Source organism: Struthio camelus, chromosome 19, assembly GCF_040807025.1.
Source record: "Struthio camelus isolate bStrCam1 chromosome 19, bStrCam1.hap1, whole genome shotgun sequence".
In the NCBI taxonomy this organism is placed as follows: domain Eukaryota; kingdom Metazoa; phylum Chordata; class Aves; order Struthioniformes; family Struthionidae; genus Struthio; species Struthio camelus.
The window spans coordinates 12,715,273-12,742,098 of record NC_090960.1 but is presented as its reverse complement, the minus strand read 5'-3'; the positions used below and the strand labels follow the sequence as shown (position 1 = coordinate 12,742,098).

General features: G+C 51.7%; 1 protein-coding gene across 4 annotated transcripts in view; it reads right to left on the bottom strand.

The window, feature by feature from the left end:
* PIK3R5 (phosphoinositide-3-kinase regulatory subunit 5) overlaps nt 1-13,560 on the bottom strand; it is a 68,778-nt gene extending 55,218 nt beyond the window's left edge. For 2 of the 4 annotated variants that reach the window (XM_068913295.1, XM_068913300.1), the window contains exon 1: nt 13,439-13,560. The gene's annotated coding sequence lies outside the window, so the exon portion shown is untranslated. The remainder of the gene's footprint in view (nt 1-13,438) is intronic. The other 2 variants (XM_068913296.1, XM_068913298.1) reach the window with 2 other exon arrangements.
* Nucleotides 13,561-26,826: the final 13,266 nt, after the last annotated feature.

The following is a 26,826-nucleotide window of genomic DNA, read 5'->3' as shown; positions in this document are numbered from 1 at the left end:
TCAGCCTGGAGAAGAGAAGATTGAGAGGGGATCTCATCAATGTGTACAAGCATCTGAAGGGGGAGTGTCAAGAGGATGAGGCCAGCCTCTTCTCCGTGATGCCCAGCGACAGGACAAGAGGCAATGGGCAGAAACTGAACCACAGGCAGTTCCATCTGAACCTGAGAAAAAACTTCTTGACTGTGAGGGTGACAGAGCATTGGAACAGGTTGCCCAGAGAGGTAGAGGAGCCTCCTTCGCTGGAGATATTCAAAACCCGTCTGGATGTGATCCTGGGCAATATGCTCTAGGTGACCCTGCTTGAGCAGGGAGGTTGGACTAGATGATCTCCAGAGGTCCCTTCCAACCTAAACAATTCTGTGATTCTGTGATTTTGTATCTGTTTCTTACACTAAGGTGTTCAGGGCTGGTGACTTCAGGATTATCAGTCAAAAACCAGTGTTGACCAAGACACGAAAATAACTGAAACATAAATCATCCAGTGACTTTGGAGAGTCCAAATCAACTGTTTGCTCTACCATAAAGCTCCTAGGTGACCCTGGCTCCATTCTTGAGGTAGGATTCATCTCCTCCAACTTTAGCTACGCAATAATGAGGTGAATATCTAAGCACATCAACATCTACTGACAGCTCAGACAGAGGGAGCACCTGATGTAGAGACCGGCTCGTCCCAGCCAGGCCAAATCCCTCTTCAGAGGGAGTCAGCAGACCAGAGTTAGATTAGCCGCCTCAACTTCTAGGCAGCCCTCCTTAAGCAAGACAACTCCCAGCCTTGTTCTCTTAAGACGCTTTCCACATGCAAAGCAGGAATAAGCACACTTCCTTCCTCACCCAGCAGTTGCATGACCAAATGTTTCAAAGTTCGCAAGAGTGCAATACTGGGAACATGGAAATTGCAATAGACTCACTTAGCTTAGCTTCTACTTCTTTCATTTGAAAATTTGATTCATAACAAACAAAAGCAGAAGCCAACATTTCTGCAAGTGGCTTTGTCTGCTCGAGATCCCCAGGACCCCCTCACTAGACTTCCACTTCTGGACGGCTAGATGTAAGCTCTGAGGAAGAGTGCCAGAGGTTATAAAGAATAGTTCTCAATAAATCACCAACTCAAGAAAGCTTTACAAGGTTGCCACTTAAGTCTCTGCTGTAAAAAGAGTAAATTGTTCTCACCTTTGAAGATGGAGCGTGTGCTTTAAAACCACCTAAGGTCAATTTTATGGAGCTGTATGACAAATAGGCTACATTAGAGTGCTGGTAATCCAGAAAACACAAACCAGTAAAAGCAAATAAACACATAATTACTTACAAATTTGGAGCAGATGAAGGCTAGCAACAGACAGTCATGGACACCAACAGTCCAGTACATAGGGCACGAGGCAGCGAGGGTTTTATTTCCACAGCAAGGATGTGTTAGCCTTCAACCAAAGACCTGAGGAGCTATTGAGATCAGCAGGAAAATCCCCATTAAGCCTAGCAGAACCAATCACTGATCCTCATCCAAAGACATTAATGGAAATTAACCGAACTGTGCCTATAACCAAGCGCCCATCCATCACTCCAGTAAGGAGGATATAGTCTCTCAACCACCCTGATAAGGCTGGCCAACACAAGCAGGATTTGAACTGATGGTAGAGGAATGAGGAAAGCTTCAGCACCCAGCCATCCACGGGAGGATCATCACTGAATGCTGCTGTTTACAGTTTTGCACCACACAAGGCTCACCTCTCCTCTTTTCAACTCAAAAGAGAAGTTCAGTCATTTTTGATGAGAAAATGTTAGACAAGCAGGTGGAGCTACCTCCAAAGGGTGCAAAATGCAACCACAGCAAGATTTTGGTGATTTCAGAGTGAAACCACCGTGTCTTCAAGTAATGAACTTTTTGTCACAGTATTACTGATTAGACTCCCACTCCAGGGAGCTGCTTTAGGAGTTCATTTTGAAGTAGAAAAGACAGTCTCCTTCCAAGCCCAATCAGAGATTCCAGATTAAAATCCACTGCAAAACAGAGTGCAAGAGCTGGAAGGAAACAGATAGCACCTAGGGATGAATTTGCAGCTAGGCTCAACTTCTGGTCACACTAGGACAAGTCCAGCGCAACACTGGTTTTAAGCGTTAGCAAGGAAGTCGCAGCAGGCAGCCAGAAGCTGCATGGGCCAGCACCCTCAGAGGTGGCAGTACGGGGGGAAGCACCAGCAACCTTATGCAACCTTATTCCCAGCTATCTGAGAGAAACAAAGTAACCACAGCTAACTGGTTTACAGGAGAAGGCCACTAGCTGTAGCTCCTTCTCTCAAGAGGATTTAAATGACCACAGCCTTCATGATGACAAGATACATTGTTAGCTATTCTCCGATGGAGACAGGAATGACACACCACCATGACAGCCACCTGCGCATCTGGCATGATTTCTGTGAACTGCTGTCTCCCTCATTTGCAAAGGATAGGGAGCAGCTTCACAGGGACCAGATGCTTAGTGCTCACATAAAACCCCCTCAAATCCTTCCAGAGCCTTGTTCGGTGCAGTAGTAGCCACAATTGGATAAAGTAACAGAAAAGGAGTCTCAGCAATGTCCAATAAAAAGAGCAGTCTGTGAACTGCAATCCAGCTGAGTTCAATGAATGTCAAATTAAAGACAACCACGTGCTGGTTTTGCAGCTTCACCACCGCCTTCCCCATCAGCTGTGCTTTGAGCAAGTAAAGGGGAAAGATGAAAATAAAGATTTTTTCTCCAAATTAGGAGAAAAAATAGGAATTTCCTTCCTAATAGGAACTGATGGGAGAGAACAAAAAAAGCAGCCATTCAGGAATTGCAAGTGCCCGGTTTCAGGCCCTTGGGGCATCTAATTTGTAGTGGGGGTACAGCACCCATCTGCTATAACACTGGGCACTGAGAGGACCGGCAGGAGCTTTTAGAAAGCCAAGGGACCTCACAGAGAGAGATAGCGATCACAGCACTTTGCACTGACTATGTCTCTTGACTGATCTGGGTTCAAACCTGTCATTTGGAGGTTTGTTGCCTCCATGTTAAGGCCTGAATTTAGCATAACTATGCATTTCCTTGTTTAATAGAAATAGCTCGTAATGCATCACAGACTCATACAAGCTGAAGACACTTGCAAACCCTATCCTTTCTGTAAGTGAGCTTTCCCTTGCTATGAGGTTAGTGATGTGAACGGGGCTGCTGCATGGAGACCAGGGCCAGCATTAGACCCTAGCAGTAAAACTTAGAGGAAACTGAAACCACAACAGTGTGGTAGTGTCCAGCGCAAAATTGGCTGCAAGCCTCCTTACCACCCATTCTGCAAACTGAGACTTCCTCTTGACTTATTTTTAAAATGTTCTTTTTTGCAATTACCATTTTTCAGGACAGGATCTAGTGTATTCTTGACAAACAGATAACAGGGGGAATTCCACTCACTACCCCTTTAAAGCTATGATGTATTTTGATGCCGAGAAATAAGAATCTCTAAATTAGTTCCACCAAGCCATCACTGAGAAGAACAGTTGAGATGGCGTCCTCCTCCTTTCTCCAAAAAGATATTTCCCTGTGTACAACCCCGGTGACTCACAGAGGGTCCCGTCAGAGATGCTCTTACTATTTGCAAGATGCTGCCTTTACCCCCAGCTTCAGCTAAACACGAGGGCTGCACCCTCCATCTCCATTCTTTTATCTTCAGCTTCTCTAACGCAATTGCCTGTATCAAGCTTTTGGGAAGTGAAAGGCGCGGGGAGGAATGTATCACCCTGATGTTGTTAGAATAAGGTCTACTACTTTTTCGCAATAGTTTCTTCAAGAAACTGCAAAAGCCCCATTCCTGGAGATGCTGAAAAACTAGCTGCAAGATGAAGAACAGGGACAAAATGTAGCCAGCTCTGTTGGGAGCAGGAAATGGAATACAGGTGATCATAAAAAGGCTGCTGTAAGAGGAAGAGAATTATCTGTCCCCATGTCTCCGACAGCAAAACAAGCAGCAATAGACTTGAGTTGGCCCGAGGCAAGGAAGAGACCCTTGATGGGTCCTCCAGTCCTGCAATCCTCTGGTTCCCATAGCCTCTTCAATCCTCCTGCTTCTAGGCAGATGAGCAGCTTCAGAGGTCTGTGGGAATTTTTTGGATTTCACCATTGTAAAGTACATCTTGACTCTGCATGGTAACTTCCTAAAAAATAAATAAATGGACAAAAAAAAAATTCCTGCCCTACCCCGTGCTTCCTTTTCTCTCTTCTCCATCAATGCCTTGCTCATCCCCCAAACGCCAGACCAAGCCTGGCAGGTTTCAGCAGCCTGTGCTTTGCTTTCTGGCCAGAACCACAGAGCCAAGCCTCTCGTTTCACACGTGCCCCAGCAATAGCAACTCTGCAGCCACCGCCACGCAGCCAGGGACATCTCTGCACCTCTCATGGATTCAAACGCTACTCTCAGCCAGCCTGTGACAGGCACAGAGAGCTGACTCTGAACATTAGCAGTCCCAGTCCCATCCACAACCACTCTCACAGCTGCGTTGGTTTGGCAAAACTCAGCCAGGGTAAGAAATGCCTTCTACTTGTCTCATCAGAAATCAGCAAAAGAGACTCATATCTGATCTGAATAAGAAAAGACTAGTTACACATATTCACTTTTCAGAGAGGAAATGCACATGTTCCTGGCATCAATTATGAAAACCCCTGGCCACATGATGCAAGAGTTAATTTTAGCTTATATCAGTCTTTATCACAACAGAGAAGGTTAAAGTTTCACCCAACACCACAGTCAATTACAACTTCAGTATCAAGTTAAGCCCCAAGAAGATTTAGGCTTGAGACAGCGATGGCATTTGACACAGCCTGGCAGGCTACTGAGTGCCGTCATCAGCATGCAATGGAAACTCCAGAGTTGCTTTGCAGAGAAGGTGGACATTCAGCAGAGAAGTGGCCAGCTGCCATAGAAGAGGACTGGAGAAAAAAAAAAAAAAGAGCAAACACATAGTTTACAGAAAAAAAGGTGTTTTCCAAAATAAAAACAGTGACCCCAGCTGCCACGGCAAAGCAAAAAGTGAAGGACATAATTGGGAGTGTCAAACAGTTCCTCCTGATGCTTCCCTAATGCAGCTGCTCACCTGGAGGGTCAGACCCACAAGGAGAAGTCCCTTTCTGTGGAGGCCATTGGCTGCTCACATGGCATGGTGAGGACAGGACTCCAGTCCTCGCACACAATTATTTTCATGCTCAGCAGGACAGATCCTCCCAAAAACATGCCACAGTGAAGTCCTCAGCTTCGCAGAAAGCCCAGAGCCCCACTCTGTACCAGGCACAGACCTCAACCCCAGGTGTCCTGCATGTCATGCACTTCCTATGGCATGGCCTTCAGGGAAAATCCATTTCTACCTTGTAAGGTTACATGTGGTTGGCACCGTCATATTTAGGATAGCACCAAAGACCAGGGGAAAGAACAATACTGCGAGATCACAAAAAATTCCCCTATTCCTTGTTCCACTGGCCCAGCACTTTCCTTTGCCTCTCCAAACTGTTTCAAAGACTTCTCACCCAAAAAAGCTCATGCCATATTGCTCTCTGCTCTGCAGCACTGACTCATTACTTTTTTTTTTTCTCCTCCTATTGCAAAAGCATCTATTGACCCCAACTGAGCCAAGCACCATCCACATCCTGCAATTGTGCAGAGCAGCACAGAGCACCTGCGATCCAAATGGAGAAGGCAGAGAGAAATGGAGTCGCAGGGCAGCAAAGAGTCCTGCACCAAGAGTCACTCTTGGACAGAAGTCTCTCTAACCGCTGCCCCACGTTGCCTCCCCTCACAGCTCCCTCAGGATGAAGGATGGCAAGAGCTGATGCCAATTCCTGCAGCCTATTTGGAAAAAACAAATTAACACATGAGGTTTCAATTGGATCTGTCTCTGCTTAACTACTCCAGCTGTGAAACAAAGCAAGTGAGAGACAAAGCACTACAAACAAGCAGCGTGACCCTTTCAGAAGGCTTTTTGTGAGCTTTAATGCCAAATCCACTAAATAGATTAACTTACAGCATAAACAAGCTAGTAAATCTGTCCCCCAAGGCCCTGTGTATCCAAAGGAAGCTTTAGAAGTTACTTCCTGCCATTGTGGAGGCCCTGCTGAGAACCCAGGAGCCTTTTCAGTCCCTAACTTGGTTGCCCAAAGACTTAGATTCACTCCCAGCGCCGCTGAGTGCAACTCCACAGTTTTTGGCTGTTCTCAGTGATCCTCAGGCCAAGGGCAAGCAAGACTGTGATTCACACCATCTTCCAAAGCTCACAGAGGGATTTGCACCGCACTTTGGCCAGAAGACCCAGTACAACCTCCACACCACCACAACTAATAAGAGGTGAAACCTTCAGACCTTCAGGAGATAGGCCAAGGAGAGATGAGTGTCCAAGCCACCATTAACAACCTGACAGCCAGCAATGGCCAACACCACCAGGCTATTCAGCCCAGAGCATCAAACGCACCACAGTGCTGAAATATGCAGCAGTGTCCACACTTTGCCATTCAAGAGGGAAATGACAAGCACAGGACACAAAGTCTTTCCAAACCACGTGTTCACCTCCAAAGCTATGAGGGAGGCTACAGCACTGCAGCATCCCAGATGTGCAAATCCATGAACATCTGGAGAAGGAAGGGCCATGCAGAGGGAAGATACTGGGACTGCAAAGCCCAGGGCAGTCACATCCCAAACTGCGAGGCCCAAGCACCACGGCTCTCCCTCACCAAGGACAGGACCCCAAGCTGGACCACCCTTCAGCCTGACCCAGCACAGCCACCAGAGCTACCTCCTCAGCAGCCCAAGAAGCCATCGAGAAGATGAGCCGGGCAGACGCACGACGCTCCCCCAGCTCTCTGCTGCAAGAAGCTCCTATACCAGGCAGGACCCTCAACCCTCCTCTGGCCGCTGCAGTGTCCCCTTGTGAACTAAGGGGGAGAGAGGTCCTCTTCTCCACATGAAGGCCCTATACACCATGCTAATTCCCTTCTCCCTGGCTCAGTTATTCCTATTTGTAGGTGATGTGCTGGCCATGAGGGACGCCCAGAGCACCCCCTCCCAGAACTGCCTTCACCCAGGTTGGCAAGGCCCAAACCAGCTGATCGCACATGTGCCAGACAAGTCCCAGGATCCCCACACTAGCACATCACAGGGGTAAAGCGCTTAGGACCTCCTGGAGCGTAAGCCTGAACCAACCCTTTCCAGGCCTCAGTTCTTCCCATGAGTGGGGAACAGAGCAGCACAGGGCACTAATCCTGAGGGGGAGCCCAGCCTAGCCCCTCAGCTCAGCACTGCGCTAGAAATATGGTTTGGGGGCACTGATGTGATAGTGACTCATAAGTACCCTATTTCCACAAGCAGAGCCACAGACTACTTCCATCATCCTAAAAAGCATGTTCAAGGTGGTGTTCTCATTGCAGGCCACAGCAAATAGGTGGAATGCTATTACATATCTGTTAGGCTGCCAGCACTTCTAAACCTAGAGCAGTGAGCCCGCAGCTCGTGGACTATCATGAACGATATCCCTAAGCTCTAGACGTGCTGCATACCCAGCAAACACTGATTTAGACCCATGTAGCCATTTCTTGACTCTGTCAAGGTTACCTAAAGGATTAAACACCCACCAGCATTGAGAGCAGATCAACCTGAGAATAATTTGCTTTTAAAGAGCAGTCCTTTTTCAACTCTGAGCTTGTTGGCTTTGATCGCAACCCAGTTAATTGATCCAGGGAGGCCCACCTCAAGCAGAAGCCCTCTCAGAGGGGCTGGACTAACACATACAAATGAGGAGAAGCAGGGATGTCACCTGGACTCAAGGCTGGAGGTCACTCAGCCAGACTGTAATGCCTCCAAACCTAAGAGCCACAATAATAAAGTTACGAGGCTGCACACAGGGGACGTATCGATGTGTAAAATTTATCAACACAAAGACACTGAGAATGAAGAAACATTTGTGAAGTTTCACATGTACAGATTGCCAGAAACAATGAGAAAAGGGAAATGCCACCTGAAAGGATGAGAGCTTGTTTGTAGAGAAGCCTCTGAGCTGAGGGTTTAAATAGATGTGCAGCAATGGGGGAAGCAGCTGAAAGGAGAAACACTTCATGCTAATCTGAGACAACAAAGAACGGGCCTTTGTGGAAGGGATAAAAAACACTTATGCAAGTTCAAGACAACACCATCTTTCCTAAAGCATGGACACACCAGGATTACATCCATCCACACATCGCCGCAAGTAAGCGGCCATTAACTCAGCTGCTAGATGCAGAGCAAAAACACTTTGATGTTACAGCACAGAAAACTCCAACGCAGGATAGAAAAGGAGACAAATACCCTACTGCAGTGGCTGTTACGGACAGTCACAAGACTGGGCTCAGAGCTGAGCTCTTTCTGTGTGAGCTTGGTGGGAGCAGCTTCAGGCAGCCGCGAGCAGCATGGCCACAAGGGACCACCCTCTGGCGCACCCTGCCATTCCCGCATGCTCTCGGGTGCTCTCTCCTGTCACATGAGACAGCATATGCCACTGCTCATGTCCCTGCTCACTTCTGCTTAAACCAACCCCAAAATAAAGACAAGCAGCATTTCAGAAGCACCCGAGCTGCTCTTGCCAACCCCAAGCACTGCAGGAACCTCAGGCAATGACATGAAGCATTCAAGGAAAAGCCGAGCTCCATCCCCATCTCTCCATAAGCAGGGGGACAGTCCCCAGGAGTGCGGCAAGTCATTAATAATTGTCACAGCACAAACCAGACTCCGCCAACTGGCCAGGCAGTGCTTTCTAATTCCCCTTTTAACTCAACAATAGGGCCACGCTCACATGTGGTCGCACTGGTGGCTAAAAACATCTGCATGGCTTTTCACTGCCCAGCACAGCTGGAGGAAGGAGGGCCGGAGCCCACTCTTCCCCATGCACATGCTGAACTGTTCGCTCGGCACCGTTACGGGAAGGATGCCTCGCAGGTGGGGAGGCATTGAATGAAGCCACACAGCTGGCCTAGGGCAAGATCTGGCCTCCAGGCCCTTTCTTACCAGCAGAAGACTCAAACCTAGGTGAACTCTCAGACGCGAAAGGCTACGGTTAAATACAGCACATCTGATACAAAAACTGCCAAAACTCGAACATGAAACCCCACCATGCTGTTTCCAAACAAACTGCATTTCCCGTAGCGTTACGCTGCCTTCACACTTGACAGGTCTAGCTCTTATCCAAATACACATCTCAGAAGTTAGCCAAGCGTCTCCCGCTATGTGGACGGCCTTCACTGCACAGAGACACAGAAGGACCGGATCATCTGACCGCAAGCCTAACTTGCTTTTTTCAATGGCAGAGCTTGAAATTGGAGCTTAACGAGTCTGAAGGAGTTCATGCCTGGCAATTCATGTATTCCAGCTGCACATGTTATAATCACGGCTTGCCAAACAGGATACAAGTCGTAAGAAAATAAAGCATTTATCTTCAAGCTTTTCCAAGAGGGTATTAGAAACAATGGAGAGGAAATACAAAATTAACACTAGAGAAGAGCAATTGGCAGCGCCCCTCACGAGTCTGTTCTTCATTACAAGGCTGCCTATTCAGTAGCTTTCATTAGGAAAATCGCATCTCAGAACTATTCCCAACAGCGTCCCTATTTCCTAATTAAGCCTCACCAAAGAGCCACGTCTTTTAGTTACCGCACAGCATACAATCACAACAATTGCCATTTCATCGCACTCTGGCTGCTGAAAACCCTGCAATTAAAGCAGCTGAGGAGTCACACAGACGTGTCATTGGGGAGACAAGTTCTCACATTGTGTTAATTGGCAGTCAAAGACAAGATCATAAAAATGGGAATGTTGGTTTTCGGGAGTTTTGGTCTCCGTGCTGGGAAAGGTGCTAGGGAACTGCAGCAGGTCTCCAGACTCCCACCCAGGAGGCCGATGAAAAGGGACCAGTGCCAGCAGCAACCGCTGATGAAAGCTCCTGTCTGCTTCTCAGGGCTGCAGCACAAGACAACACACGCAGGAGCCTTCGTGAGTGCCATGACCACATCATGCTGGCAGAGCACAGCTCCATGACGTGCCTGGTGACCAGATGCCCTTTCAGGAAGCTGTAGAACACGCAGTGCAAGCTGGACACAATGTTAGGTGGTTTGCAGAGGTCACCTGGAGACCCCCAGACAAGGCCATGGCTTTAGATGGGTGGGATTCTCACAAAGAAAGCGCTGACAGTGGACGAGTGACACAAGCATCCTCCCACCACCTCACACCACATCAGATAAGGTGATGATGTGAGTCCCACAATGCAGGACCTCTTAGGGAAGCAGAAGGGAAGTCTTTGGGGGGGGGGGCGGGGGGGGAAGAGCATGAGCCTCAATTACAGAGCCTGGATTGCATTCACAGGTCACATTTTCCTCCACTACAGTCAGAAGTGACATTTTTAGTCCAAAACACCTCCCTGGCTGAGCATCTGCGAAGCACGGAGCCACGCTGCATAGCAAGGGCAGAGATGCCGGGCTGCAGTGCGATGCCCGCGGGGGGCTCAGTTTCCATAGGAACCTCGGCCAGTCCTCGCGCCTATTCCAGAGCACAAGTTCAAAGCTCTGATGGGAGCAGCAGGAACCCCCTGTTACTCAGAAACGTCCTCGGGGGACTCATCTGAGCAACTCTGCTCCAGCAAGCCCATGCACATTTTCCACTTGCGTTACCCCAAGAGGGGAGAATGCAAAACCAGACAGCCCCTGCACACCAGGACCTCAGCCAAAAAAGAGAAGCTGAAACTACCCAGGTGAGCTGTAGCCTGATGAGGCTGCAGCGGTCCCTGCACGCCAGAGTGGGCGATCACAGCCCTGTCCTCGCTGGGGCCAAAGAGCCGCCAGCAGCAGCAGAGCCGCGCTAACTGCAAAGCCATCCTCCGTGTTTGCGGGTCCCTCCGCCTCGAAGGCTTCTGCAGCATATGGGGCAGGCCTTGTGGGGAGTGCGTGAGGTGATTCTCCCCAAACGCTTCCATCTAGATTCAGTTCTTCTTTCTCAGTGCAGAACCTGCATCTTCGTTTTTAAGTTCAGAAAAGATGACAGCTTTCGTTTGCTTTTCTCCAAACTGGGGTGGCCTGATCTCGAGGAGGGACCGGCCAGCTGCACCATCCTACACTGCCAGAGCCCGAGGCACTGCCAGTGAGAGCTCTTACCCCCTACTCCAAATAAATCCATGCTAGCGTTAAGAGTTTCTGCCTCTGTAAAAGCACTTTGGACACTTTTGCTGTTCCCTGCCAGGACGGCCCTGACTGGGCTGCTGAGCTGCAGCGACCTAGAGCCCGAGGTCTGCGCGGTGCCAGCAGCCAGCACAGCAGCAAGCAGGCAGCTCCCCACACTTCGATTCAGTGGGATAACGCAAGGAGGTTAAAACACAGCCCCAGACGGCACGCACGTCTGCATCACAGTGCTGCACAGCACAGGCTGGGATCTGCTCCCTTCAGCAGAGGCACTGCAGACCCAGAGCAGAAACCAGCTGGGGATCACCTGGCCCAGCTCCAAAGGATGTGCCGGGGCCCATCACCTGCCATCTGAGCCCTCCAACCTTACATAGTCACTGTAACTGCGGGATATAACTACTACAAACCACAAATGTTAGTCTCTTGCTCCTTATCTCTTTATCTTTCTAGGTTTAAGCTCTAATCTGAACGGTGCCCAGAGCTCCAAAACACTTTGCAGTCACGTTTCTGAAATATTTTGCAGCTCCATCCAAATTTTGCTCCAAACAAGAAAAAAAAGACTCCCCCACCCCCAATATACACATGAAAAGTGAAGTGCTGGCATTCTGCATATCCCCAGAGTTTGCAGGCTGTGCATCTAACCAAGATTTAGAAAGTTAATCTAAACGGAAAAACTAAATAAATGGCAACTGTTCAGCATTAGAAAGCCCCTTCAACAGCAGGATAAGCAGCACCAGCCTGCAGCTGCCTGAGCACACTGTCACTGCACTGACAGTAGCAGCAGCGCTACCGAAAATAAGCTAGTAGCAAAGTTAACGGGTGCTGCGGTAACAGTGAGATTTTAATAAACATGAAGACGGAGGTCTGAAATCTCTTTTCTCCCTCTTTCATTAGTGATTTGAATCAGCCTGGCCCTTTCCTCCCATGGGGCTTGCACCATCCAAAGCAGCCAAACATCGTTTGGGCGAGGGTGTTGCAAGCGGGCACAGCAGAGGCCAGGCTGGGTCTGCACGCTCTCCGTTCCCAGGGGCGCAGAAGGGTGCCTCTCACAGGTAATTAGAGCTGACACCTAAATGAGAGGCGCTGGCATTACCCCAGAAAGCGCCTGATCCAAGACGCTTCTTCACGAGCACAGATTGGTGCACAAAGTAACGTGGCGGGGACATCTCGGGGCTGGTGCACGTCCCGACTCTGATGCTGGAGGGATAAAACGTTGCTGGGTTTGTCACATCCCAAACCACATCCTGCTGCTGAGGTAAAGCCCTCCTAGAGGTCACGTTCTGCCCTGGTGGTCGCCGGGAACTTGGCCAAGGGCTCCGAGTGACACTGGGGACACACAGCACCTGGGAGAGCCCCTGGGTCCCTCCAGCCCAGCAGGCAGAGCTCCCGCGGCAGTGACACAGAGTGACTTGCTGCCACCCCCGCAGCTCTGCCAAAAGTCCAGGCGGGTGCTGGAGAGCCCCCAGGATTTCCCGGGGGGCGCAGGCACAGCGGGGCAGCCCCCTGGGGCAGGGCAGGGCCCCGCACCTGGGCTCCGAGCAGCAACCCTGTGGGGCTGGCGGGAAGGAAAACAAGTGCACACAGTCCAGAAATGAGTCACGGCAGCGGGGCCCCGTCCCCACCCGCGGGCGCCACCAGCTCCTCGCAGCCGGGCACGCAGCCGGCCTCAGCCCCCCGGGGCGGCACGGGGACCCTGAGGGAGACAGGGTGCAGACGCCTGCCACGACTACAGGGTGGCCACCAAGGGCAGGGACACCAGGCACAAGGGCACCCTGCCAGCGTTGCTGGGACCCCTGGGGCTGTGGGAAGCCCCCGGGGGGGGATCAGCCCCAGGGCCTCCCCCCAAGTTACACGGACCCCTGCAGATTCCAGCGGAGCCCCCGGTTATGCCGTGTGCCTGGTGCTCCCGGTTACACAGTTCCCCCCGCCCAGGCACACCGGGAACACGGACCACCCCACGCCGGTTACAAAGAACCCCGCAGTAACAGAGACCCCCCGGCAGGCACACCGGTGCACGGAGCCACCCACGGACCCCCCAGGCACACCGCGTGCACAGACTCCCCGGTTACACGGTGCTCTCCCCCCCCCCCAACACCTTGCACAGCCCTCCCCGGCTCCACGCAGCCCCCCGCGCACGCCGGGTGCACGGACGTCCCCTCCCCGGTTCGCGGGCGGTCCCGGGCTGCCGAAACCCCCGGCGGCGGCGGCGCCCGGGGAAGCGGCGCCCTGTGCCCGACTGCCCGGCCCGGTCTCCCCACCTGGAGGGCGGCTCCCACCGGGGCTCCCTGCCCATCCTCGGTGCGCCCCGCCGGGCTCTGCTCCGCGCCGGGCTCCGCTCACCCGGCGGCGGCCCCGGCGGCCCCGGGCGCGGGGGCGGGGCTCCGCCAAGACACGCCCCCTCTGGAACACACACCCCCCCCGGGACACGCCCCCGCACGTGTGGGCGGCCCGGCCGCAGCCCCGCACCCCTAGCCGCCCCGCCGGCCCCTCTGCCGGTACCCGCCCTGCGCTCCGTCCCCTGCCATCCCTCATCCCCTGCCATCCGTCCCCCACCATCCTGCCGTTCATGCAGCTATGCCTCCCTCCACTAACCTCACCATGCTTCCCTCCCTTCCTCCATTTCTCTGATCCTCCGTCCACCCTTTCCTCCACCTCTCCACTCCTCTGTCACTCCATCCTTCCCTGCATTCCTCCACTTCTCCGTCACTCCATCCATCCATCGCTCCAACCCCCCCATCCTATTTATTATATTTTGATCTTCTCTTCTCTTGTCTTCTTTCTCTCCCCACACACTCCTTTTCCCCATCTCCCTCATGCCTACAGCCCAGTGCTGACATCTGTCCATCTGCCTGCTGTTGACTTGGGCAATAGCTGAATTCCCCTTATCCAGCACTCCAGCCCTATGCTGCTTCTCCTTCCCTTGCATACAGCACAGTGTTAGCCAGGCAAGGGGCCTCAAAGAGTTAATACACTCAGCAGCCTAACTGGGTAAACCCACCTGGAGTAGCTGACTCCTTTAAGGGCAAACCTGGGGTAGGACCCGAGGGGGGACGGGGAAGGGAGCAAGAGGAATCTCAAGGCTGTGGAGTCCAAGGGAGACTTGGAATTTGTCCTCCTGGAGCGAACGGGATTGTTGGCTTGTGCCAGGATGGGCTCCCTCCATGGCTGAGCTGAACATCAGGATGCCCCCGCTGGCAAGCCCAGCTAAACCACACTCCCGACAGCCAGCTGGCACCCGTCCCGTTATGTCAGCGAACAGCAGCACCCTGCATGCATCCCCATGCTGCACCCTCAGGTCCAGGAAGCACCCTGTGTCAGCCAGACCCTGCTGCAAAAGCCCTTCATGACAATGGAAAGTCACCCATGGCCCTGGCTGGGTCATGCCACCCCTCCTCAGGCCTGGGACATGCTGCACTGATTTCTGCTCTGGTGGCATCTGGGAACAACCCATCCCTCATCATCTTCAAGGGCAGCTCCAGTGAAAAGCCTCAAACCACCAGCAATATTCTGCACCCCACACCTTCGGCCGGCCCATGTGTCGCACGGCACTTGCAGCTGGATTCGGCTCAGCTGACAGTACAGGCCGGAAAAACAATCGGCCTTTGGGTTTCCTTGCGGGTTTCAGTTTTTCAAAAGAGAGTGACCGCTGCTGCCGATGCTCCGAGACTCGAAAGTCACTTGGGAGCCGAAATAGATATGAGTTTCACAGTGAGATTCCAGTGAATTTTAAAAAAAGCAAAACCAGTGAGAGACAAAATCCCCCTTATTGATTACCCATTGAGATAACCACCCCATGTGCAAATTATGTGGGATGCCAGCACTCAGAGTCCCGCTCAGGCGGCCACTGCTGCAATGCCCAAGTATCGCTCTGCTGCTCAAACCAGGTGAAACAGCATCTCATCTGAACCCGAGCAGAAGGTGGATGTGGGCTCGACCTTCAGCAGCCGAGCAGACCCCAGCAATTCAGAAGAAATGCTCTAGCAGCAAAAATAACAGGAAGGGGAAAGTCTTCTGCCTGTGTGGTGGTGCCACCTGCCCCTGAGGCTCTCAGACTACTCCCACACCTTGCAAAATAGCAAAATATCCATGCAGGATAGCTCAAGCCCACATGATACGAGAGATGCATGGTCCTGGCTTGCTGCTTTTGCGAAGACAAGGCCAGGAGCAGAAACAAAGGAGCAAGGAAAGGATGGCTTGTGCCAGTCCTGGTGAAGAAACATTCTGGGATCTGCTGTTATCCGAATATTCCCACTCTTTTATAGCAGCATTACACCACAGCCTCCTTCCAGCCTGGGATCTTCATACTATGCAAGCTTTAAGGAGCAGGTTGCGTTTTAAGGATGCATATCGGATCTCTCCCTTCCTTTCTTTCCCATTTCCACCTCCTGATTAAAGACCCAGTCTTTCAGGCTCCAAACTCAGTCTTATCCCTAAGCCAGAGGTATCAGGAGGTATCAGAGAGCTAAATCTGCAAAGGCAAAAATTCATTAGGTGTTAGGGCTGCAAAATGTCCTCCAGCTATCCCGTGTCCTCCGCACTCCCACCTGCTGCACCATGCGTAAAGCAGTTGCCTGCTTTGCTCCTCTGGGCATAAAGCAACCTAAGGAAGTTATTAAAAACAGTGATCGGTTTAGGGGGGGGCTTGTGTCTGAAGGAAAGAAGTGAGGAAACACAGGGAGGTAGCGTACCACGCCACGTGCACTGCCAAGGAGTTTGCTGCAGTTTGCAGTGAGGAGAATGATAAACAAGCAGAGCAGCAGCTGCTGGCAGGTGTCTGCAGCAGGGACCTCGGGGAAGGGCCTCCTCGTTGGGCTGCTGACTCCAGCGAGCTCCAAAAGGTTCCCTACTGGGGGACAGCACCAAGTCACTGTCCGAGCCTCTGCCCAGCTTCCCAAGTGGGGCTGCAGTGGGACTGCGCTCAGGGTCACGCCACCATCAAGGCCAAAGCTCATCAGCTAAACGATCTCCATTGGTCCTAGGCTCCAGAATCCTAGTGGTTGTTGAGCAAGCTGGGAAATAGTCTGTGGGTGTATCTTAGCTGCTTGGGCCCACCTCCTGAGCTCAGCTGCTTCCTCTCAAGCTGCCCCGCAATTTTTTGGATACGCTCTGCGATGGGTAAGCCCCCGTCTCAAGAGGAGGAAGCTGAAGCTGGACACTGATGACACAGTTATTTAGACCATTGGGTTCTCAGTACCGGAGCAAACATGCCCAAGTCTCGTGATGCAAAACACTGACCGGGAGTAAACTCTGTCCACCAGGGGAAATGTGAGACCCAACGGGCAAACTTTGTGTCAGAGATGCATGAGCTATCTGTACTGCCCTAACTTCATGCTCACCTAGTATCGTCTGTCCTTCCAGAGTCGGTAGGACAAGATGAAAGACCTAATTACCAAACTGCGAGTTCCAGCTAACTCAACAGAAAAGCCCACACCAATGCAAATTCAGAGCAGGGGTGATTCAGAGTGCGGAGATCTGGTGTTACTAACTGCGTTTCCAAGCAGACGTCTGTTCGAGGTCATGTGATCTTTATTTCTGGATGTCCCTGTTGTGGTGGGTGACAACACCTCCCCTCTGAAGGATACCGAAGAGCAGATATGAGACTAAACAAAACATATTTAGGTATAAACGTAAATTTTCCACAAGCTCCTAAGTGACTTACGGAAACCTGTGGCTGGGACAGGTTATTTCCTTCAGCAAAGTAATTACCACACAAAGCCCTGTTGGTGGTAGAAAGTGATTTCCATAAAGGACATTTCTAAGCAAAACAGGTTTCCAATGTATGCAGAAGGACTGAGGGGCATGAAGGACAGCAGGTGGTAAACATTTCCCGTGAAGGCAGTCGCTCTCCTTTAATCAAATCCTTTTTCATTTCCAGGAACGTGAACTTACCAACCCAGCTCCCCTTTCCCCAGCTTCTATTTTGCTTCCTCATCCTCCAAATCAGCACAAGGGTGCTGCTTAGGTGGCTACTGAAAAGGGGACTTTCCCCTAACTCGCAGAGGTACATGAAAACTCCTCTCTGCCACACTTCGATTCGGTTCCAGTCAACACATTGATAAAGCCTGTATTTATACCACTCACATACATGCTTTCCCGAATCGGGAAAATGTTGCTGAATCAGGCTTAGCTGAGTAGATTATTTCCAGATTTGTATAATAAATACCTGGGAAACTGTTGTTCCCAAATCTTGCAAGATTTCTGCTTAGAACACAGTATTTATAGGCCAAATATAAAAATATTGTTCTGCCTGTGATGGCCCCTCACTTGATACCATTCTATTGACAAAAATGCTTAAAATTTAGGAAGAAAGAAAAGCTTATGGGTAAAGATTCATTGCTCCAGCTTACTGTTGGCAGGCTAAGAAACTCTCGCTCTCCATCTCCATGTCTTCCACAGCAAAATCAGGAAAGGCTGTAATGTTGTGAAGATACAAAGCAAGTAGCTAACGCTTTCTGTATATGTCTCTTTTAGGAGACGAGGTTTTCTTACACCCCAAGCAGCTGTTCCCAAGCTGTGCTGACGAGGAGCAGCGCCCTTGGTCGGGGCGTATCACGGAGAGCTGCAGCAATAGCTCTGCCAGGCCCCACCGTCCCTGGGACCCAGGAGCAGGCTGCTTGACGGAGGTGCACAGATAGCGGGGAGAGGGACCCTTTCACAGAGCAACCCGCATGGACACACACGTTCTGGCTGGGCAGCCCCAGGTTGACCCAGGAAAGCCGGCAGGGCCTCTGCAGCAGTGCAAAGGAGACCTATGGACGCAACGACGGCCCTGTCTCTCCATAGGTAGCTTGAGTCAATATTACAGCCTGTAAAGAGGAAGCTCTTTTTGCAACCTCCCAGCTCCCCGGGGATTTGCATAAGAGACGACTTTCTCCTCCCTGGGTGCTCTTCACGTGCTGGGTGTATGGGAGGCCTTGGGGCGAGCCGTCCCCAGCTCTGCACCTCCGCCAACCCCCTGCAGAGCAGGGCCAAGCCTGGGAGAGGCACAGAGATGATGCTGCCAATGCAGAGATGATGTTGCTAGTGTTCTGCATTCATGTCCCACAAGCATGGGGCCGACAGCCACAGCTCTTTGCATGCTGCAAGAGCCCTCCGAGAGTGTGGCAAGGTAGCCTGTCTCTCCACTTTGGTCCAAGCAGGCTGGAAGCCAAGAGGTGCTGAAAGAGTGGGCTGGTGCAGAGGCGAGACCACACACAGGGAGTTTTTGCTTGCAGGCACTGTATCTATCCAACGCGGCTGACCTTCGCAGGAAGCCCAGCGGAAGGTCCCGTGTCCCCAGGCAGCGCCTCCATGGAGGCAGCCGTGCTGAAAAATTCTCCCTTCCACAGCCTGTGCTCTCCATTTCCCAGCTCAAAATCCCCCACGCATGTCCACACCAGCTCCGAAGCCTCTCCCCCACCCCAAATCCATCCCTGCATCCTCACAAACCCTTGCCCTCCTTAATGAAAGCAGGCTTAGAAAACCCCAATGCTCTTCAGTTAGTGCAGGCAGAGCTCGTATAACCTGAAAGAGTGGGGGGAAGGGGTTGTGGCCAGGCAGACCATCCCTGATTGTGGGGGGATTAGTCTGAACTGGCTTTACGATGCTCCAAAGCTCTGTGACCCAGAGCCACTGTGTCCCACTGTGCACCCTTGGGTGCACTGCTGTCCAGAGATATTGGCTGGAGGCATTACTACGTCACTGGCACACATGTCACACCAGTGCGGAGACCACACTGGAGCCCAGTAGCATTTGCTGGGATGCAGCAGGCAACGGGTCACAGGAGCCAGCCAAGCATTATCTGCCAAACAGGCAGGAATAAGGAGTAAAGCAGGCCAGCTCAGGGCTACCATCTCAGACAGATAGATCTAGGGTGTGCCTGCTGGATTTAGACCCAGCCACACACTGGAAATGTAATAATTTAGCTCCAAAAAATCAGTCAGCCCCAGGTGTGAGCCATACCATGTCCTGCTGCAGACACCAGCCACATATCTCCTCTCGCTGTTGTCCAGGCTGCCATTGCCCCTGGATCAAGGATGGCTAACTTTGTCCTTACATGAACACCAAGGTTGCTGTCTGTTTACGGCTCCTTCCACAGTTTCAATGGCTCAGTTAACACGGCGCCTCTTAGGTATGCTCAGTACTTCCTTTTCTGTGTGTTCGCATAATGACCGAGCTTTAGGGCTCTGGCAGGGAGCTCTGTACCTTGCGTCCTCTCTACCAGGGATAGCTGCCTGCATAGCTTCAGGGGGAAGGGGAAGCAGGATTCACCAAAAAGGGAACCTGCTTTTTTGTGCTGGTTCCCCCTCAAGCTTGCGTCTTTCGTTTCTTGGGTGCAACTTAAAGGATACTGAAGAATTGCTTGATACCACCTGAATCCAACCCTTGAGAAATGAAAATGGGCCATAGGCTTCAGTGGTGGCAGATTTGACCTCGATCTTCCCCTTCCTCCTATGCAGGAGGTGAAAATTTAACTTAAATAATTTGTCTCTCTAAGGGCCTGATCCAGCAAAGAGCTGAAGGTTTCCTGACTGGCTCTGCATGGCTGGGCCACAGTGGAAGGGCCCTGGATTAACCCTGCGCGGTTTGTGCTTTCTGTAGGCAAACAACTGACTGATCTGCACTTTTCTGCTCTCTTGCCCTATGCAGACTTATCTATTGAGCCTGTGAAGCAAAGGCTGAGGGTGCCTGGAGCAAACTCATGCTAAATCTTGGCTCTCTTCCACCTAGTGCTTCACTCCAGTGCTTTCTTCCATAAAGAAAGTCTGATCTTAATCTTCCCTTGGGTGATCACGGTTCACCTCTCCACACTGCCCCTGGTGCTCTGGGGGACACGAGCGCGTCACTCAGCCCTCCATGCCTCCCATTTCCCATCTACAAGAAGGGGACGTGGAAGGTCTCGCCCTGGCTGATCCATCCTGCAGATTGCAGAATCATTTCTGTTTTAGTCCCCGACTTTGCACACACAAAGTCGCTGGGCTCTTGCTGGAAATCCTGCATGCTTATTACAGGGAGGAGGAAGACAAGGGCTTGAAGTTTAGGTAGAACTTTGATGCAGTCAAAATAAATGTTTTCTCATCTGTAATATTATTAACAATTATAGTAATAACAATAAGAGAAGGAGCACACACGTATCTTCTGACCCCCATAGCCACCTCTCTGCTGCCAGCCGGCTTCACTCTGGTGATTATGAAGGTAAACTGTGAGACTTCACACAACCCGTGAGCCAAAGGACAGAGTTAAGGAAGTGCAGCAGCAGGTGGAGAGGAAGAGGGCCCCCATTATGCTGCTCCCGGAGCCCAGGGTCAGGCAGCCTCCCCAGTACAGAACTGGCCCATGTCTCAAGCGCTTTGCACATCGCCAGCCAAGAGGATGAATCTTTCCTGGACTCCTGTCCTGTCCCAGCTCAACAGCTCCAATGCAGGCAGAGGACCATGCTCTGTCTGCGCTAGCCTCCCACAGATTGTGTGAAGGGCAAAGAGTATCCCAGCCAGATTCACTGAGTCCCTAAGTAAAGACAGGAGAGCCCATACCGCTGAGATCCTGCCATTACCTCTCATTTCTCCATCCAGACAGGCAAGGCCAGCCAGATGAAGAAATACCCCAGTGCCAGCCAACCAGCCACACGATGGGACTGACAGATGTGCCCAGTGGGACTGCCCCTCGACTTCCCAGGAGGGGGGCTGCTCTATGCATGCTGCAAGAGAGGCCAAAGTGCTTTTGGGACCTCTGAGTTACACAGGGAGGGCATTGCACCAAAGGGATATTCATGTCTGAACTCTAAGCAGGCCTGGAGAAAATGGAGGGCTGCAGTTTGGATTTCCAAGCAAGCCGTGCAATGCTCCATGAGAAGCTCATGCTCTTTGCAGGGGTTGGCACAGGTAGGTCCAGCTTGCACCAGGTACTGGGTGAGACTGAGGAGCATGTACGAGGATGGGGTGCTCTTTTCTTCCACAAGAAACAGTGAAAGATAAGGAAGTGGTGCAGTAATCGGGGTTAGCATAGAAATATAGGGAGACAGCTAGAACATGGACTTAGTCCCATGAGTTCTCTCATTGCCAGTGGCTTAATGGAAGAGTGTTTCACCCCTTTGTGTGGTATTTTCCTTGTTTGACAACATCTACCTTGGCTCAGTCCTCCTGCGATTGCACAGCCTTGGTGCTGCCACATTATCCAGCCTTCTGTTCACCCTCCTTGACAGCCTTTTTGAGCCATATCCCCCTAAAAAGGGATGCGGCAGCATAGGGAAGGCCTCCCTGGTGCAGCTGAGCAGGATGTTGGTTTGTACAGTCTGTGCCTTTCGCTCCTGGCTGTTCAGCTCTGTGGACAATTGCCCTTTTGCACAAGAGCACATCTCAGCAGGCAGATGCACAGGTGCTCTATCATCAGGCTGTGCCTACTAAGCTGCTGCCTGGTCATCTGCTGTAGGAGCGTCATCCAGGCTTTATTTAGCAATCCCTTGCAGCAGGAGCTGGTTCAAAGATGCCCCTGCAGAAAGCCCTCTTGCATGCAAAGAGCTGGGCTTGCCCCAGCCTTGCATGAACCAAAAAATTCTCTTCTAGTGCTGGGATAACCCATTCCTCACATTTTAGAGCTTCATCCCCTGTTTCCCTCTCCTCAGAGCTTTGCAGCAGAGTGATTGCTCAGCGAAATCTCAGTGCACCACCCCTAGGACCTGTGTCTCCAGCCCCCTGAATAGCCCAGCCAAGGAGGCATGGGAAGGAGGCAGTGCCCTGGGAAGCAGCCGGGGCTGGGACCAGGCTGGCTTTTGCGTAGGCTAAGGTTTCCACCCTGTGTCCTGTAGGAGAACTGCACAGGGATGGATGGGCTGAGCTCGGCTCAGCACCCCTGCAGCAGGTGCCATTCAGCTCCCTCCCCTCCCCCTCAACTGCAGCCAGCCATGCTCTTCTGCAAAGCACCTCCCCAGGGTGGACTTTGCCTCCCGTAACCTTCGTGGGGTTGACCAAAAGGAGCACTGAAGTGAGGCTACTGAGAACTGGTGGGCAACCAGGGCAGTTGTGACCGCATCACCCCCCCCAGCCTCCTGTAAGCCTCCAAAGCCACCACCACCTTCCCATAGCACTAGCCTATCCTACCTCATGATGAACTTCCCAGGAGCTACAAATGCCTTCAGGTGCTAAACCCTGGACTCAGGAGCTTGCTCGAGGCATTGTGGCTTGAAGAGATGACTATAACCAATTGTCCCGGCTCCATGCTGTGATGGGGCTGAACCAACCTTCTGGAAAACCCCTGGAGCTGGCTCTGCAGGTGGCCAGCTCCATCAGCAGTGTGCTATGGCACTCCAGGATGTGGTGCAAGCCATGTGAGCTCCAGGGTGGCCCATATGGCCGGTCCCAGCAGTGCCAGAACTCGAAGGATGCTATGCTCCCCTGAGCATTACATGCAAAGTAGAAGTTTGTGGACCCAGCATGCCATTAACCCACTCTGTGGCCACAAGCAGGTCACCTGCAGTCTCAGCCTCTTCTTCCTGCTCCTAGCCCTGCTACTCAGGGGAGCTGCAAGGTCATCCAGGCAGTGCCTGCCCCTTGCCATGCACGTGTCGCTGCACACCAGGACTCTCCTCTGGGTCAGATTTCTGGATGCTGCTGTCATTTCCGTTGCACAAAAGGAGAGACATATTTTGGATATGCATTTTGTGATGGGACAAGCAGAACATCGGGAGTAAATGTGAAAATCGCATCAGCCAATAGAAACCGCAGGTGCCTACATCCCTCAGAAATGGGGCTCTACCTCCTACCAAAGACAGGCACTGAAATACTGCAGCAAGTCCAGGCCCAGAGGAGTGGGAGAGAGGCTGGGCTGAGGATGGTCATGGTTCTGTCCCCTGAAGCCCAACTGGGCTGGAATGCTCAGAGGTTGTTAGGGGCTATTCCAGCTGTTTATGCAACCCTGTGCCTGGAGAGGGACAGGCTGAGGACAGCATAGCTGGTAGCAGCCGGTGGGGGCTGTGTCCCTTCCCCATCCCCTGTCCTGGGGTCCTGGGGCAGCACTTTCACCTCCATCAGCTGACCAGGACAGGCCTGAGCCCCATCTTCTGCTGCATCCACCTGTCACTGGCCTTAGGGGCTTGGCACTCAGGTCCCCGGTAGATGGCAGTATGGCCTAAGGGTGACAGCAGTGGGACCAGAGGCCAGGCCAGCCGGTGGCCCCAGACACCCTCCCAGCTTCCCCAGGGAACGTACACATTTCTCCAGTCTGGACCAGAAGCAGCCTGCTGTGGCCCAGAGCCCTTGCAGAGGCGAGGGGGAACTGGCTTTTCCCAGCTCCCGAGGACCCCAGGTGATAGCCCCCCAAGAGGGACTCAGGGACGTGACAGGAGGTTGCTTGGGAATGGGTTGGGGACTTTTTCCCCAGAAGCCGAGATCCACAGCTCCCAGCCACCCTTGGGGGATGCACATATTCCCATCATCTCAAAATAGGGATACCAGAGCAGTGCTCTGTGCCTGTGAGTCTGCAGCCAGGTCTCAGAGTAACTAGCGATTGTTACTACCCTTCATTGCAACGCTCTGTCCTGCAGCTATGTCCTAGCCTGATTATTTCAGTGAGTTTCGGTGGATTTTTCAGTGAGTTTCTTCAGTTCTCCTGCTGATGGGTCTTGTGTCTAACATGGGATAAGCTGGCCTACAAGAGTTACCTTTGTTCTGGTCAGCTGTGTAGCAGTCACCTGCAGGCATCTATCTCTGAGTTATCTGCCCAGATCTGTGGTGAGTAGAAACTGATATTTCTAGGCAAGATTTGTCTCACCCTCAGGTTGGTGTCAAAAACACTCAGGTTGACCAGCAGGGATAAGAGATCTCATCCTCTGGACACATAGCCAGGGACTCGAGGACTCCCAGCTCCACCTAAAGAAGCTCAAAGCAGGAGAGAGCTGACCCGTGCTAGCCAGGGGAGGTCTCTGCAGCACAGGGTTAGCTCTCAGATTTCCATCAAGAGAGGGGACTCTTAATGTCTTAAAGAATAAATTAGTTGTACAGAGCTAAGTAAAAAATTGTAAAAAGAGACATGAAGGTATCAGCCATGCCAGTCAAAGTTGCTGTTGTCTTTCATGAGAAAGGTCTGGGGCCATCCCACTTCTGGAAGGACAAAATCAGCATCAGCCACAGAAACTTTCAGCAAAGGTTTGGGGGGGCCTTGATCTGATGGCCATGGGGACATTGAAGAAGGCAGGAAAATGTCAACGTCCGTCTCCCGGAGCAGTTCCCAACATGTGCCCTCGACATACAAAATCTGCAAGGGAAACCTGGTGCGGACACCAGGCCTTTCCCATCCTGGCCCTGATTCAGCTGTCCACTCATGTGACAAAGCACTTCAGCAGCTGCTGAAGTCTCCCTGACTTTGGCATGTCTTAACCATATATTTAGTGTTAAGCATGTTTTTTAAGGGCTTTCCTGAAGGGGTGCAGACAAAAGGATGCTCAGAACCTTGACGAATGCAAACTGTGATGGTAGCAGCACCTCACAAAGCTTTCAGTGATCTCCACTGCCTCTCCAGCTGGGTGCTGGCACGGATTTATCTCAGTTAGCTGCCCCACCTCATCCCCATCAGCCCACAGTAGTGCAGTCGAGCTCAGACTGGAAGTTTCGGGGCAGAGATGGGAGCACTTCCACCGGAGCCAAAAGCGAATGCTGGATTACCTGCCCCTGGCCCAGCCTTCTGGTCACTGTTAACCAAATTAACCAGTATTAATCAAGTTAAACCATGTTAACTGAGATGAGTTTGCTTACCCATCCTTCTCCAAGACCACAGACCTAGAATAACTGCCTGGATGGGAAGCAGTGAGGTGTTGGCAAGGGGCAGGAAGAGAAAGAATCCCACGCGTCCCCAGTGGACAGTGATGCCCAGGGCCTCATTACGCAGAAAGGTAAATGTGCCCATCCAGGAAGGCACTTGCCGGGAGCCCTCCTCTTGTAGTAAGCTTGCTGGGATATTGAAACCTTTCCCTTTCAGGTTCCAGGAGCAGGTGCAAAGCACAACAGGAGGGTGGGGAAAGTGGAATATGAGCAGCCTTTTGTCCCCTGCATGGGCAGGAACAAAAAGCCTATTTGTAAGCTGGCAGTGGAGGAGGCCTGAGAGTTGCCAGAGCATGTTTGGGTTCGGCACACTAGCCACCAAAATGGGATGCCGTCTGCAAGGTGGTGGTGGCCATGGCAAGGCTTTTCTTGGGAGATCTTGGCACTTCCCTGGCAGCCTTGAGGTGAAGGAGCAGGCAGCGAGAGCGAGGCACACTACGAGTGCAAGGTCTCCCCAGGCAGGAGACCCTCATAGACACTCTACCCTGCTTAAATCCTTAAACCTCAAGTGAGTTAGCATCCCCTCGGGGGCTAGTTTCACCCCAGTACTCTAACACTCATTTATAGTAAAAGCATTCAATACTTGGAAAACCCTCCTAGGTCCCATCGACATTTCTAGGCTCAGATACCTTTACAAACTTGTGTGTTTAAACAGGATGACTATAATATTAAGCCCTCTCATCTATAGGATGCCAGCTCCCACCACAAACAGGGGAGGGGCAGGTGTTCCAGATGTCTCCATGCTCTCCTGGTCTCAGGCAGCGTAGTGACGTGTACTTTCATCGGTACGATTTGGAGTAGAATAGGAACAGTTTACGTAGTCTGTCCACTCCAGCAAAGATGGGAGATTGGGGATTAATAGCGGGAAAGCAGCAACATCTGAACTGCTCCAGCTGGAGCAAGAAGAAGCTGCCCAAGGGAGTCCTTTGGCACACCGATTGACTAGGTGGGCACTCCTAGTCCTTTCCAGCACAAAATGAAACAAGTTTGTTTCAAGCACCTTTGGCAGTGGTTTAAACAAACCCTTTACTCTCATATAGCTGTGATCACTCATGCAGTCCCTGGCCATGTGTTAAATCTTGCAGCAGTAACGTTTTATTGGGTTTGCTGCAGCGCATCTGTTGATGCCTCCAAGCGAGCAGGAAACCTGTGTTGGGAGACAGCAAGGTGGGAGCAGTGAGATAAGCAGTGAGGTCCTGGTGCTGTGTTTAGAGGCTGTGAGATGGTCAGCAGGAGGGATTTGTCCACTCATGGGCTATGTCTGCATGGATGGATCATGAGCATCCCTTGGGCTAGGGATGGGGGCACAGGCAGGACCCTGGAGATAAGATTGTTCTCCATCAGAATCAAAAATTAGTCAGGGAGTTATGACAATGGCTTTCCTTTTCTCTAGCACATGATGAACATGAAAAAATAATACAAGATTAATGAAGTCATAGAGGGTAAGGATGGGGCATTCACTGGCCAGGGCAGAAAAGAAAGCCTTTACCCCTATCTAGCCCACATTACTAAGGAACCCTGGAGCAGGGATGAGGTCTGTGACCGTCACCTGGCCTGTGCATACGGCAGGCTTTCCTGCCATGGACAGCAGGAAGCCTTATAAAGGAAGTAAGCACCATTCCTCTCTGAACACCAGAGAAACCGTAGCCAATTGTGAAGTAACCTACAGCCGCTGACCTGCTGTGCCTCCTCTCGTCACTGCATTAATAACCTGTGGGTCTGCACTCGCATTCACGTTATCCCCCCCTTAAAGTACTGGGGGCTCCAGCACCCCAGGGAGTGCTCCAGGGGGAAGAGCCAGCAGGTAGGGTGACAGGGCTGCTGACCCTCAGTCAACAGCTTGGAATTTGGCTCCG